Consider the following 16430-nt stretch of genomic DNA (forward strand, 5'->3'; position numbering starts at 1 on the left):
ATGCACCTTTTGGAGCAAAAATTAATATAAGATGCAGTCTTCTATTATATCATATAAGACCTGGTATCATATTATATTATATTATATTACATTAGATTACATTATATTACATTATATATTATACTATATTAAAATAAGGCCTGGTCTTACATTAATTTTGCTCCAAAAGTTGCATTAAAGCTTATTTCCCAATAAGGTGGAAATTTTAAAAATATTATTGAGATATAAGATTATGAATATTGGTATATTTGAACAGGATTTAATAATTGATCAGAAATTTGGCCAAATTGGAAGTTGATTTTTCAGTCTGAAAGGAATATTTTAAAAGTTTCATCAGGTCTTCCTGCTGAGTAATCAGAAATACAAACCCAGTCCACAGCTGCCTGAGGCTGGGAAACCAAAGGAAAAAATTGAGAAAGGGGCACTTTTAAAACACAAGCAAGACTGGCCTGTGGCTCAGGCGGATGGAGATCCATGCTCCTAACTCCGAAGGCTGCCAGTTCAATTCCCACAGGGGCCAGTGGGCTCTCAACCACAAGGTTGCCAATTTGATTCCTCAACTCCCGCAAGGGATGGTGAGCTGTGCCCCCTGCAACTATCAATGGCAACTGGACCTGGAGCTGAGCTGTGCCCTCCACAACTAAGATTGAAGGACAACAACTTGACTTAGAAAAAAGTCCTGGAAGTACACACTGTTCTCCAATAAAAATCTTAAAAAAAAAAAAAAAAAAAAAAAAGAACACAAGCAGCTGAAGTCTGCTAAATCTGACCCCCCTTTTGTGCAGCCTCCTTAAAATTGTCAAGGGCAAATAAAAAGTTTTGTGTCTTCTTGCCTTTCCCCTACACAGAGGAAATCAGCACTGGCCTGCAGATCCAGCATGAGTCTAGGTCTCTGCAAAAACCACGAGGACTATTTGGATAGGCCCGAGTATCTCCTGGCTTTCTTCTTGGCACAGAGAAGCAAAGGTCCATATTCCCAGGTGGGAGCCTGCACCGTGAATGCAGAAAACAAGACTGTCGGGGTCGGATACAATGGAATGGCAGCCAAATGGGTACAGTGATGACCTCTTGCCTTGCAGGAGGACAGCAGAGAGAAAGCTGGATACCAAATACCCTTATGTGTGCCATGCCTAACTGAATGCCATCGGAACAAAAACTCGGTCAACGTGAAAGGCTCTACTACTATGTATATGGCCTTGTTCCATGTAATGAATGTGCTAAACTCATCATCCAGGCAGGTATCAGGAAGATATTTTCATGTCCCATAAATACCAAGATGGTGAGGAGACAACAGCTGCGAGGCTCATGTTTGGTATGGCTGGGGTTACCTTTAGGAAATTCACACTAAACTGCCGCAAGATTGTCACTGACTTTGTCAATTAACAGCAGCGACTCAGAAGCTTCAGTGAGTTATATCTCATGAAACCTCAAAAAGACTGGGATCATCTTCTTCTCAGGAGCTGCTGATGCCTTTCATCTTGAAGTTACACGTAACTTCTTAAGAGCCAGTTCAGCAAAAGTAGACATCTAAAAAATATAAAGTTTCAAATCTTCCTAACTCTCCCTCCTGTCACGTGGAATCTACATCTGTTTAAGCTATTGATTTAGGGTTTAAAAGATAAAGGAACCTGTAGATGGCCTGCCACAAAGGGCTGAAGTGGGGTGCCTCCCTTTGTGTGTCCCGGTTCACTGGGATGCTGGTGGCTGTGCAGAAGGGCATCAGCATGTCTTTGTCATCCAGTGCATCTCACAGCTGCTTCTCGCTGCTACATGTGCTGGAAGGACAAATAAATGATTGTGTTCCTAGCGGGATGAACAGAACATCTGGCCCAAATGAAGCAAAACATGCAGTGCCCTTCAGGAAAAAAAAAACTAGGACCCACATGACAGTGGCATTAAAGTATGTGCTTTAGAGATTTAAGGAAACTCCCACCCACCCACCCACCCATCCAAAAACACCTAGACAGGATGGCGCATCTGTCCTGACAGTCGATGAGCACGACTGCGCTCTGGATACTCTCTCTGCTTCTGCCGTCCTGCTACCCACTGGACAGTGTGGCACGTTGTCCCTCTGGGAGAGGGGGTCTCTGTTGTTTTTGACTCTTATTTTTGTTTTGGTCACAAGGAGGTCTTACACTGGTTTATCTGAATACTGAGTTGCTCCCAGAGGGGGCAGCCTGGCTCCTCCTGTCGTCCCTGAGACCACGCTCTGCTGTGGTGGTGGGGATTGTGTGGATGGGAGGGTGGGTCAGGCACCACTTCTGCCACCTGGAAACATGTTGTCACTCCTCCACGTGCCAACTCGGTTTACCTCCAAGGCCACTCCACAACCGGGGAGTAAATTAATTCCTATCCTCTAAGTGAAATGTGAGGAAATTCAGCCCGTCTCAAGGTGGTTTATTCCAGATCTATTGGTGATGGGAGCTCATTTGTGCCCCTGGCCATATGTCTTCCTTCATTGACACAAATCTCGCCTTCCTAATCACTGTGCCTTAGGGAATATGTGGCTGTGCACCTTTAATCTCATTTCATTTTTAATAAACATGCCCGGCACCTTTGTTGACAAAATGGTTTCTTTATCCTAAAGATAATTACTGTTTTAAAGTGCTCTTGTATATTTATGAATTTTTGTTTTGTCTCTGAGGTTTGTATTCCATATTCTGGGACATGTTGTAATTCGGCTGCTTACCAATATTATTAAAATCTAAAAGAAAAAAATCTGTGTCTTCTCTAGAATTATTAGTAATTCTGTTTATGTTCTGATCTTGTTGTAATCTGTTTTTATTTGTTTGTATGTTTTATATGTGGTATAGAGTTTTTTTTACCTCCAGAAGGTATTGTTAACATTTAATTGGCTTATATAAATGAAGAAATATAATAGAAACTAACCCATTATTTTCCAGATCTAGTAAATATTTAATATTAAAATGAGATACGATACGGCAGGACACCCGGGGGACAGGAAACAAAACATCAGCCAAGGACAAAAACCAATAAACCAGGTTGGGGTACAAACAGGCCAGAACTGATCAAGACCAAGATGGTGACCTCCAAGTAACCTCCAGTCTCATTATACCTTCATCAAAATATATTTTCATACTATATAACACACCCACCATCGCCATGACACTCCAGAATTGACTATATAAGCACAAAGAGAGGGTATATCACCGATTCTCAGAAAAGCCCACCCATTTCCTGAAATTAATAGAATATTCCTCCCTTTCATTTCCATGTAAAATACGTACCAAAATGAAAATTACTGCCACACCTCAAATCAAGGTTGTCTCTCCCTCAGAGGCAACCTCTGCTCTGCCTATGGGGTAGGTCTCTAACCAATAAACTACTTTCGCTTTGCTATCTGGCTTGTTCTGAAATTCTTTCCTGCACATAGCCAAGAACTCTCCTTCCTGTAGCAAAAGCTAGTTTAAGTTTGGTTTGAATAGACATGTCTTTTAAAGTTATTAACTTTAAATATAATATTTTGTTCTACCTGGGTTTATAAAAATAAGTTCATGTTATCTCTGTTACAAAATTTTTCAATAGCTTGGACAATGATTGACTTTAAAATCTCATATTGTTATTGAGAGCTAATAAATTAAATAGATAAAAGATTCTTGATAACACTTTTTAGTAATAATTATGTTGTATAATATATATATAACATATATATTATATATACACACACTCATATACACACACAGACACTTAACCATAGTTTCCCAAAATCTTTTCTTAACTTGAAACTTTAGAGTTTTATTAAGTTAAATAATAAAAATTATTAAATATCAAAAGTAAGTTTACCTACTTTTGGCTTCCTATTACAGAGAAATGAAAAGATAAATATGGATCTGTTAATGAATAAACTTTTTTAAATGTTTAGTAAAAATGGCTAGGATGGTAGCTTTATATGTGCTTTTTGCTATAATAATTTTTAAAATAGGCATATGAAAAGCTAATTGTAATACAAAGGAGTATAAGTATCACAGGATACATTTAAATTCTTATTAATTATAAAAGTAGGTATTGTTAATATTTATGGCTGTTTTGCTTAAGTATATTTTGTATATGAATTATAGCCATGTGCATGTGTGTGTATATGTGTATATTTATACATATATATTCCCTGTGGATTATATTCCTGTGTGAGGAAGAGCATATACAGAGAACTGTGAGACAGGGTTATGGAAAAAGAAGGAACTGTACCAAGAACAGGAAAAATTGATTGACCCTGATGGTTATATAATAATCAGGTAAAGAGAGAATGTGATAATAGGTTACAAGATGATGTATTCATCAAATGATATAAAAAGAAAAAAATGTTCCTTATCATTCAAAGATAAAATGGAATGCTATGTCCCTAGAATGATGTAGCAACAATATGGCCGGGCACCTCCTGATGCTAAATGACATTCCAACATGACCAGTCACAGGGGTCTACACGCTGGTGATCCTCAGTTAACTTAATTCATGTAATACTGAAAAATATTAACTTTTAAAAATGAAATTAAATACAATGTGATCACCTGAACTGGATCCTGGCACAGTAAAAGAGGATTAGTGGGGAAGTGGTGACATATGAATAAAGTGCTCAGTTTAATCAACAGTAATATACCAATGTTAATTTCTTAGTTTTGACATATAACATGTATACAAAATGTTAACATTAAGAGAAGCTGGGCAAAGCCTATATGGGAACATTCTATACTACCTTGTAACTTTTCTGTAAATCTAAAATTATTCCAGAATTAAAAGTTTATGAAAAGGGGGGGGGATATCATTAAGGTTGTATGTACCCACACAGGAACACAAAATTGAGCTGCAGTGATGTTCTCATGATAGCACAGAGGGGAGTATACACACTTCATTTCAAAATAACCCAGAGAGACATGGGGAAGTAGTGACTGGTACAGGGGCCTGACAGAGGCTTCCACATGCTGATAATTCCTTTCTCATCAACTGCATGGATGTGATCCTTTTATGACAAAGGAACTGTACTTTTTATTACATTACCGCTCAATAAAAAAGAAATTAAAAAATACTTACCTATTAGTATAAAAGTTAGAATAATGTCAAAATAACTGAGATGTACATGTGGGAAAGAAAAGAACCTATATAGGGCCAGTTATAGCAGTTATTATATCATAAGCAAAATACGCAGAGCTGGGAAAAAACTTGGAAATTACCAACTCCTGGCATAAAGTTCTTTATGTTGGTGCCCTGGAGATACGGATGCAGCTGGGCTCGCAGGCCCAGACATCTGCATTTGAGCCAAGTTCCCAGGTGATCTGATGCACACCCAGATCCTACCACTGAACTACCCCAGGAAGGGTAAGTCACCAGGTTCCCGGCTCTCTACACCTGCAGTCCAAAGGCCCAGCCAGGACCCCTGTGATAGTCTAATTCCACAATAGATAAATCTCAGTACGACCTACTCACCTTACACGGCTAATCAAAGCTTTTTCTAACAGAATGGCTTTACTACATTATAAATAACACGGAGTTTTTCCAACATAGTTTAGATTTCATACTTCTACTATAGCATCAACACATTTGTTATTTACTTATTAAATAATGGCACTTTATAAATTCATGCAATATTGAAGCTAGAGGGCACCTAACCCACCTATTCATTTTAAAGATGAGGAAACTCATACCAGAGATATTAGTAACTTGTCACGAGTTTCTAGATTCAGTTCTTCTTTAGTCAATAAAGTAAACTACACTTCTCCCTTGTGGTTACTGTCTGACTAGATGAACTTATAAACAGTACAGAATATCACTAGTTTATGACTTGGGTTATTTCAAGTATAACTCAGTTCATGTAATTTCTGTGACAGTTTCTGTTGAAAATAATTCTGGCTGCACAACAGTATGATGGTAAACGAAAAGAAGACAACAAAATACTTCATTGAATACTTAAATCAAAGTGCTCCACTTTAATGTGTAGACAAATAATGTAAATCAGAGAGGAATTTAGGAAAATTTCTTAAGAAATAACAACTTTAGGTAGGCAATTGTAAGGAAGATAACAGTCATGCATGCCAAGGCCACGTGATTCTTCCACAGACCCCAAGATGAGAGGTCGATGCCCTGGTTTATCAAGTATTCCTCGCCGGTACAGCTGAAATGCAACAGAAACAGAATGTGACTTCATTCTCACCATCTGTCCAATTTCACTCAATATATTACTGTTCCTTCATTAAAGAAGCATATAGGTTATCAAGCCTTAAATAACTATTTCTGCATATAAAATACGTAACAATGAGCGCTTACAATTATGCTAGATATTATGCTAAGCAACCTGCACATAACATTTTAGTTAATTCCTAATATAATCCAATGGTGTAAATATTATACAAATTCAAGACATGAAGAGACTAAGGTTTAAGGAACTTAGCTTCACAGACTCACACTTTGAAGTAGGTTGCCTCTCCTGATTCATTTGTTTCCAAATCTATGATGCTGCTCTCTTCAAAGGGCAGAAACATTTACCAAGTAATTTTTCACTTACTCCTGATGGGGAAAACCTCAGCTTTAACACGTGACATCTAGGGCCCTCACAAATATGATCAACACCCTTTAGGGAACTCATTACCCACAAACCACCCATACAAAAGAAGGCAGGCTAAGAATTCCAAACTAGGAGGAGATGCGAGGAAGGGCTTCCTGCCACAGCTGTACTTGCTCAGCTCTTGCACCAAGAGTGGAATGAGCATCTCAGAGGCTCGGCGACAAGACCTCACCAGCAGGCCCCGTAATCAGGTGTAGGCCTTGTAGCTGGAGGAGGGCAGGATGCCGTACCTGTCACAGGTGAGACAAGCACCTGGTACTAAAAATACAGACACAGCTATTACCTGGTACCATTTTTGTATGACTCTTGGCATTTACTAGTTCCAAAACAAACATCATACCCAGATCAAAAGAGCGTGAGTTAGCAGAATAAAGAAAACTTCTTTTCATACAGGTTTCTGGAAATACACTGAACCTTGAGCAACACAGGGTCGGGGGCTAGAGAACTAACACTCCACACAGACAAAAATTCAATTATAACTTTTGACTCCCCATTAAATTTAACTCTAATGGCATATTGTGGACTGGAAGCCCTACCCATAATATAAACAGTTGATTGACACATATTTTGTAGGTTATCCGTATTAAATACTGTATTCCTACAATGAAGTAAGCTACAGAAAATGTAATTTAAAAAATCGTAAGGAAGAAAAAATACATTTACAATATTTACAGAAAAAGAAACCCCACGTAAGTGAGCCCCTGCAGTTCTAATGCATGTTGTTCAAGGATCAACTACTTCAAAACAGCATTTGTGATATTGTTAAAAATTATTTCTGTTCTACTGGAATGGTCATGAGATTTAGAATATCAACATTCTCTTTTCTATCATTAATTAACCAAAATCAAACCATTAACAACAATCATTGAAAAGGAAAGCGTTAATTTTTAAAACAACTTCTAAGTTTATTAAAATTGGCTTTTGTTTACTTGACATTTGTTTCACTGACATTACACAAAGAAATGGGATTCCTTCTCAGCTTATTGAAATATGTGTTTCTCCATCTATGGGATACCTCCTTCGACAGGTAGTATTCCAAGTCAGTTTAAAAATAAGAACAAAAACTGTGCAGGGTTTGATTTCACGATGTCTCATAAATGGAAGAGGAAGGGGCACGTGCCAGGACTGTGGCAGGAAAAGGTTCACTCCTTTCCGCTTCTGCTGCCCTTTGAGCTCTTACTCCTGACCATGGGTTGGGCTCCCAGGAACCATAAGTTTGTGGCTCCACACACTTCACATGAGCCATACAGAGCGGACACTGCAAGGCGTTGCTAAAACACCAAAGCAGCTCATTTCAAACTCAGATGTTCTGAAAATCAAAACTCACACCCACAATCAAAACAGCAAAAGGAACATTTAAAGTTTCCAATACAAACAACACACAAGAACCATTTCTCCAACATAAATACAATCTGACTGTAGTAGAATACCTACAAATTGTACAGCACTTTCACATGCATTAATAAACAACTCGCTTTACAGATAAGAAAACTTAGGCTCACAGCAGTCACAGACCTGAAGGGACTCACACCAGCTCTGAGCCCAGTGGCCTTTCCACATCACACCACACAGTAAGCAAACCCATTATGGCACGGAGTGTAAACTTACATGGCAAAGCTACAGGTATTGTTTGCTGTTACATTGAGTCCTGGGCAGAAGTTCTGTCCCAAAAATTCATTATGCTGCAAAGCCTGAAACACAAGGAGGAGCGGGGAAAGGTAAGTATTTCTAAATTTCAAAAGTTTTCCAAAAAATTATCACAATCCTATCCTCCTAGTTTAACTTTATTGTTATTTCTAAAAACAAACCAAATATCACATGCACAGTCTTTGTCACACCAAGGCAACTACAATGAGTTTTCCTGGCAATCAAGAGGTCTAACGATGGGATTTTGGCTTCTCATACAAAGGAAATAAAGTATTTGGCCAAGAGGGAGACTTCTGACTATATTACCCCAGGACCCCTTCCTGTCTATCTCCCCAGTGTTATAATCCCATAAACACTATAATTAAAATGATACGGTGGTACTCAATGACTATTCTTAATTCACAGTAACATCTTTCGTACATTCTTGTTTGTTTTAATCAAAAGCACTTATAATTCTAGGGAGTCAGAAACTCAATTATATTACATCAATACATACAGTTTTCTTTGGAGCTGATATATATTATATGGTCTTGGTTTTTCTTCTAAATTCCCTTTCAATATATGCGTAAAATATGAATAACAGTCTCCCATTGTCTCAACTATTTCCTGTTGCCCTTAAAAGCAAACCCGTTTTGGTTTTTTTTACATCAAGTGGTCAATCTTTCTCCTTCACTATGAGTTATCTCGACAACCTTCACCTCAAACAGCAGGGTGACTGGGGAAAACTCGGGTGATCATCACGGTGACCTAAGGCTTAATAGAAAACTCTCCTTCATTGGTCCCCAAATGGATTTCCTGGGACACCTCCAAGTCCTTGTCTGGGGACATGAGATGCTCAGGCTTTATTTTGGTTGTTCCTAGCTTGGGAACAATGACCCACCCATGGTAATAGAGGAGGAAAACTTACCGCATAGCCGTATCGAGGAATGCTGAAGTACTGAAACCATGACAGCCACGGCACTATGGTTCTGAGATTGACCAACAGCCCGGCAAATAACTACAAAGAGCAAATATGAAGAATCAGGACTGGTGGAGAGATTTCATGAAGAATTCTAGAGAATATAGAGAATATCCTCTTTAGGTCCCTTACAACCTTGTAAACATTTCTGCTGGGGCCAAGTCTTTCTGGAAATCCTGTCCACTCATCTGAAGACTCAGCATATCCTCTTTGCATGGATATTCCTCTCTATAGCTGAGGCTGTTTATGGTTTTAAAGGAATGACAATATATCTCTGTTTCCTTTAATTAGAAGATCCTTGTGACGGCTTTACTTTCTCTGTGACTGCACACAATGGAAGGTCCATAAGTACTGCCTGTTTTAATGATACGACCGCTGTACGTTCCCACCAACAGACATAATGAACATATCCTGAGCCCCTCATGCCCCTTTCTACTTCATAACACAGCAAGTTTTGTTATTTACAGGGTTTGCATTCTATCTCCCAATGACATTAGGGATAATTTGGGGTTCAGAATGCATGCCTAAAGTAACCCATAGCCTAGACAGGTACACAGTATAACGTGGTGAAGTATAGCATAAAATATGGTAAACACCTTCATTTAAAGCAACAAAAAGCAGTATTGCAATGGAGACCCCAGGAAGGACCGCTCCAGCAACAGATGGGTACATAAGAAGAGGTTCATACAAAACTTCTCCTCACTGGCACTGCCATGGGGGACGGGCATAACAATGACAATGTTGCTCGTGTCACTACACACATTGTAACTTGATCTAACCAAGTGTTTAATATATAACATCTCCCAGTAAAATACAGTTTTATGAGGGGCTTTAAAAGTTCTCTATATAAACCATTAAACAATAATAAATCAAAGCCTCGAATATATCAAACAAAAAACATTTTTCTATATCGAAGGACATTTATTAATTGGATGATACTTTAGGAAATAAAGGTTTATCACTTCCTCAGTAAAGTTTAGATTAGTTGTTTCCAATGGCAAGAGTTTGTGCTTATTACCAAGCTTTAAAGATACCTACTCCTTTCTAGCAGAAAGGACTTGGGTAGTAAGTAAATAAATTAAGCATTCCTGTTTACTTCATGTAGGAGGGGAAATGTTACAACTGGTTCCCTTCACCTGCTTATTTTTCTATGTGTGTAAAACATAGATGCATGTAAGATTAGGATTAATAACTTTTTAAAAAGGTATGCAGAAATATATTGATATAAGAGAATGTCAGGAACTCAGAAAGAAGGGGACCTAGTACTGTGTGAAGTTTGAATTTTTCAGTATTTTTTAGTACTTTTCAAAACACAGGAGGGACCAAAGTCAGGCAATGAAGCTGTCATTTTCATGAAGATCTCTTCCAGTGAAAAATTTTCTGGTTTTTTAAGTTCCCATTTATCAAGGTTTCACTATATGTCACCAAGAAGTCTCTTTTAAAATCTCATTTGCAACAAAAGTTGTTAACTAACAGTAGCATAAAAGGCTGGGTAAAGTGAAGAAAGTTGGGACATTCCCTAATATGAGCTGTACTTAATATTTGGCTTCCCTAAAGCTAAAAGTCCCATTTACCGAATCCCCCAAGCAGGTTTGCCATAACAGGTGAATTTGCAGGAAGGAAGGAGAGGCAATAATTACTTCTCACAAAAGAAGCTTCTACTCACCATCATAAACACAAATGTGATGTTCATGAGAAATGTTGCTACAGATACCACAGTCTGACCTGTTGCTATGGCCAGTGCCATAGAACTGGCCGCATAAGCCACCATCAAGAGAGTAAACAACATGATGAAGAAAGACTCCACCACTGGTTTCAGTCCTTAGGAAGACAGAAGGGGTTAATCCAACTGCCTAGGTCACTGTGTATCTCGGATTGTTTATTGTGCAAATAACATTCTATTTTGAGAAACTCATAGCGGAATGAAAAAAATTCATCCCCTATCAAACCATCCTAGGTCACTAATTTCATTGATCTCCCCCCACCCCATATAATTGCATAAAATGATCATGCAATTTTCTATTTTATACTTACTGCATTAGCACTTTGCCATGTAACACCTATGCTTCTTTATGGGGAATTATTAACAATTTCTGAGTGCCTGAGATGGAGATCTGGAGGCAGCACACCTGGCCAGAATTCTACTGGCTTCTCTTCAGAGAAGGAGAATTGTCAGGAGCACACCCTTTTCACCCAGACATCACCACATTATTCAGTGTTTGCTGTAACTGTGTTGGTGAAGAAACTGGGAAGACGAGGATTACGTGAGCTCCCAGTAGTTTCACTACCTGAGGGAGAACCTCAGAACCCAAGTCTCTGAGACAAAGGACCACAGAGCTTGGGCTTGAGGATGGCGTGAAATTACATTTCATAAAAGTGCATTATACACTATAATGCGCTACAATTATGGGTCAGACAATCTGAAGATTTTGGAACAGCCATAAGACCAGCAGTCAGGAGTCTGAGGATCTTGGTTCTACGCTACTTCTGTCTGATACACCTCTTTTTTGATCAATGGAAGTTGAAGCTCAATCAGAGCATTTTCTCCAATAGCTTTGTCAAAAATATAAATAGTTCTTTTGTATGTGTGTGTATCAGGAAATATATGGAAATTCTGAGGCAATGAGCCTGGGGTGAATCCTAAATACAATGCACAAATGAATCTGTCTACATTTATCAAACAAGTGCTTTATTAAACCAATAAGTTTCAAAGTTGCTATCGTTCACTATCTTAATATATACAGAGGGTGTCAAAAAACATATACACATTTTAAGAAAGGAAAAAACAGTATTAAAATTGTAATACTCAATGTATACCAATAACAAAGCATGAATACAAGTCATGTGTATACATTTTTTTGGGACACCAGCATATATGCTTGTGTAAAGAAATTATATATATTCTTGTGAAATGAAATTATCTTCCCCTCACATTGAAGACTAAACACACATACCTTCTGTCATATTGCTTACCTGTGAAGAAGTATGTTATACATGTAAATATAATAGTTGTTAACATCCTCATGGGTAGTAAATCAGATAATAGTTTTCCAAAGAAATAAGATGACACACTGTAGTATCCACTGATATATTCATGTCTAAAAAACAAAAATTCAGACCATACACCCCATATTAGTTTAAGAAGGCGCAGACCAGATGATGAAAACACTTGCTGTACAGATTTCTGTGGCCACCAGGGGTCTAACAGACACCTTCTCACATCCTGCAGGTTTACCCACCCCTTTCACCCAGTTAGCATCAGGCACCACCTTAGGTGCCCTCCCCTGGGACATCGTCCCGCCAAGCTCTGTGCAGTGACCCCTCTTCTCCCTCCTAATGGCATCCACTTTGCCCTTGGGGACCCCCACTCCAGGTAAACAGGTTCTGCATGTCCTCCCTCTTCCGACACTGGCTCACATGAAGAAGAGCACGTGAGCCGCTGATCCCAGTGGTCAGAGAGGGTTTTCTTTCTCCCCACTTCTGATTGTGAAGAAGGTGGCACTGCTGTTCTCCACACCCCAAGTGCAGCTTCCGTTCACTAATCCCTGGTTACCCCTTCCACGTCACGATGAAAAATAAAACGGCGCTCCTCCCATCAATGATTGTGCCTGACAACTGTACGTCCCTGTCAGCTATGAAATCCTATTTTCTTCCCTCTGAAGTCCTAGATCCCGCTCTGTCCCACAATTCTTCCTGTCATTCCAATCTCTTCCACCAATATCTTCAATCTTTCCCTCTCTAATGATTGCTTTCTTGAAACATATAAAAATAGGGAAGTGTCTTCCAAATTTGAAAAACACAACAAAACAGCCTGCACTTTCTTTCAAGGCTGCCTTCTGGCTCTATCTATTCTCCCTTTCATTGAGGGCTAAGCTTGCCCTATGTTTTTTGTCACCTTTACCCACCCACCTTCAATTGTATGTTTGACCCACTACTTTCTCTCTACCAAGCCCCTCAAACTTTTTCTGACGGTCATCATGACTTCGTATTTGCTAAAAACAAAAGATCCTTTGCAGCCTCTTTATTTTGTGCTTTCTCTGCATCATTAGCATTTGCTGGCTATGCCCTAATCTTGAACCGCCTTTCTCCTTTGGTCTCAGGCCCCACATGCTCCTGCTTTTCCTTCCAGTCTCTGGCGGCTTTTTCTCAATTAACACTAGTCATCCCCAGGAAGTAATCTGGGGTCTGAAATTGGATGTGACCAGTTTGACCAACAGTCCCGACACTGGACAGCCCCCTTCCCAGAACAGAGACATACTCACATAAAGAGCTTCTTCTCGACCACAAAGAGCTCTAGAGCTGAAACACTGCTGAAACACTGGTTATCTATCAGGAAGTAGAGCACCCCAGCTCTGTAATGAGAGACAGGGAACTAAAGCACTGCATCGATTAAACATTTTTAATCAATTTCCTACCTGTGAAACTCTTTCTTCAAATGATACAACGTTAAACAACCATTCTGGTTAAAACAGAGAGGGAAGTGTGAGCCCTTTCAGGTCTCTCACCATCCCTGTGCCTCCAGAGTGGTGCCCCTGGGACTCCATGTAGCACAGTTTGAAATTCAGGGTCCTGGGTTACCACGGATTGAACTGTGTCTCCTAAAACCCCTACGTGGAAGCCCTAACCCTTAACGTGATGATAGTTAGAGGCGGCATCTTTGGATGGTGATTAGGTTTAGATGAATCTAATGAATTGAGGGTGGGGTCCTCATGAAGGGATTAGCACCCTTAGAAGGAAAGGGAGAGACCTCAGAGCTCTGTCTGCATCACTGAAGACACAGCAGGAGGGGCAGCAAGCCAGCAGAGGGCAAATATCAGAGCCCGACCACGTTGGCACCCAGATCTCCAGAAGGGTAAGAAGTAACTTCTATTGTTTAAGCTACCCTGTTTGTGGTTCTCCTTATGACTCCCAAGCTGAGGATTACATAGGTGATAAAAGTACTATCACTTTGAATTTTAACTAACAAAAACACTGACTACCAGTCCTAATGTATGAACAGAAAAATAGCCAAATAAAGCATGCAAAGGTTTTATTTATGCCAAATAAAGCATTCAAAGGTTAAAGAGCTCTGTTAACCACTTTTTCAAAGTTGAGTAAAGAAGAAACTAAGATATGAGGAGGCAAAATGAAAAACAGGGGCGGCAAATCTCCATCGATACTGTACTACACACTTTGACAATACAATCATCAGCAAAACCTACACAACACACCACCAACATGGTTTCCAACGTGCTCAAAAAGAAAGCAAATCATGCTTATGAAGGACAAATTAATTTGTGCATGTGTAAGAAAAGAATGACTATTAGTGCTTCTCTCTCAGGGAAATAAGTAAGGTTTATAAAGGAAAGCACTATTTATCAACACATTGATGGAAATATAAATTTTATATAAAGCATGCTAACATCCCTGAAATGGTGATGGGATCCCTTCATAACCAAATAACTTACGTGACATTGAGGATTTAAGTAGAGCTAAAAGAGATTAAGTGACACATCATTTATATGGCACAAAAATAAGAGCATGTAAAAAAATTCAAACCCAAGTAAACAGCCCCCAAAACAGTGACCATAGACACTAGATAAGTTTTTATAGCACCAAAATTATAATAATAATAATAATAAATAGAATTCACTTAGACAACAGGCTATTATAAAAGTCAATGTTTATAAATAATAAATAAATGGAATATAGCCAGACACAGTGCACAAGCAGCTCTGCAATTTTCTAGACACATAAAAAGCCTAGTCTCAAAGGAAAAGCTAATTTCAGAAATAGGCTACACGGCAAAATTCAGCTCAATTTGTTAAGTTTTTCATGTAACAGTACAATAATGTTTATAATGATTCAGACTAGCAGACAGTGAAATTCCTTCTAAATTATAAGAATTTATTTTATAACACTAAATGGTTTTTGTTAAAGAATTTAATGTATTCTAATTATTTTCAAGGTAGTAATCCATGATACTGTGGAGTCCTATCTACCTCCCCACGTCAAAAAAAATCAAAAAATAGAAAGAAAATTAACTCACAGGCAACAAAAGAAAAAAACTAATTGAATTATGAGAAAATGTAAAACTTTTATGTATCCAAGAACTCTATCAATAAAGTGAAACAATAGTCCACAGAATGGCAGAAAATATTTGCAAATTTATTTCTGGTAAGGATTAATATCCTGTAAACTCTTATATAAAGAACTCTTATAGCTCAACAGCAAAAAAAAAAAAAAAAAAAAACCAACTGTAAAGTAGGCAAAGGACTTGAATACATATTTCTCCAAAGAAGATATACAAATGGCCAATAAGCACATGAAATGATGCCCAGCATCACTAATCTGTAGAGAAAGGCGAATCAAAAACACAACGAGATACCACTTCACAACAATTAGGGTGCCCATTACAAAGTCAAAAATAAAATAAAATAATAAGTGTTCAACAGGTTGGGAAGAAATTGAACCCTTATACACTGCTGGAAGAAACGCAAACACAGAATAGTGGTTCTTCATAAAACAATAAATGTAATTATGAAATGATTCAGTAACTCCATTTCTGGGTGTATACCCAAAAGAATTTAAAGCAGAGACTGAAACAGATACTGATTTGTGTTCCCATGTTCATAGCAGCATTATTCATAATAGCCAAAAGGTAGAAACAACCCAAGTGTCCATGGATAGGTAAATGGATCAACAAAATGTCCTGCATCTATACACTGGAGTATTATTCAACCCTTAAAAGTAAGAAATTCTGACACATGCTACAACATGGATGAACCTTACAGATGTTATGCTTAGGGAAATAAGCCAGTAACCAAAGGGTAAATACTTTATTACTCTACTTACATGAGGTACCTAGACGAGCCAATTCAGAGAAAGTCTAATAACGGTTGCCAGGGAGTAGGGAAAGACGGAATGGGGATTTTTGTTTAATGTGTACATAGATTTATTTCGGCAAAATGGAAAAAAAATGTTCTGGAGATGAATGGTGGTGATGCTTGCACAACAATGTGAACGTAATGAATGCTACTTAACAGTACACTAAAAACAGGTAACCAGGACAAATTTTGTGTTATGTATATTTTACCACCATACACACACACACACACACACACACACACTATAATTAACAGTCCCAGTAAACTTTCAATTCACTGACTTATCCTACTCTGCAATTCATCCCGTACTTCTCTGAAATTCAAACTCTTAATGGATTAGCATTAACTTGAAAAAAGCAACTGCACTTTCTCAAAATCAAAATTC

At 38.4% G+C, this 16430-nt stretch overlaps 1 protein-coding gene and 1 pseudogene across 1 annotated transcript in view; one reads left to right on the forward strand and one right to left on the reverse strand.

The window, feature by feature from the left end:
* The window catches only part of LOC148759297 (broad substrate specificity ATP-binding cassette transporter ABCG2-like), a 103520-nt gene that overhangs the window by 49265 nt on the left and 37825 nt on the right, over nt 1-16430 (reverse strand). The gene's annotated exons all lie outside the window — the stretch shown is intronic.
* On the forward strand, nt 879-1383 carry LOC109439742 (deoxycytidylate deaminase pseudogene; annotated as a pseudogene).

The sequence above is a fragment of the Rhinolophus sinicus genome, chromosome 1 (assembly GCF_057876585.1).
Source record: "Rhinolophus sinicus isolate RSI-liver-muscle chromosome 1, RSI-T2T, whole genome shotgun sequence".
Taxonomy (NCBI): domain Eukaryota; kingdom Metazoa; phylum Chordata; class Mammalia; order Chiroptera; family Rhinolophidae; genus Rhinolophus; species Rhinolophus sinicus.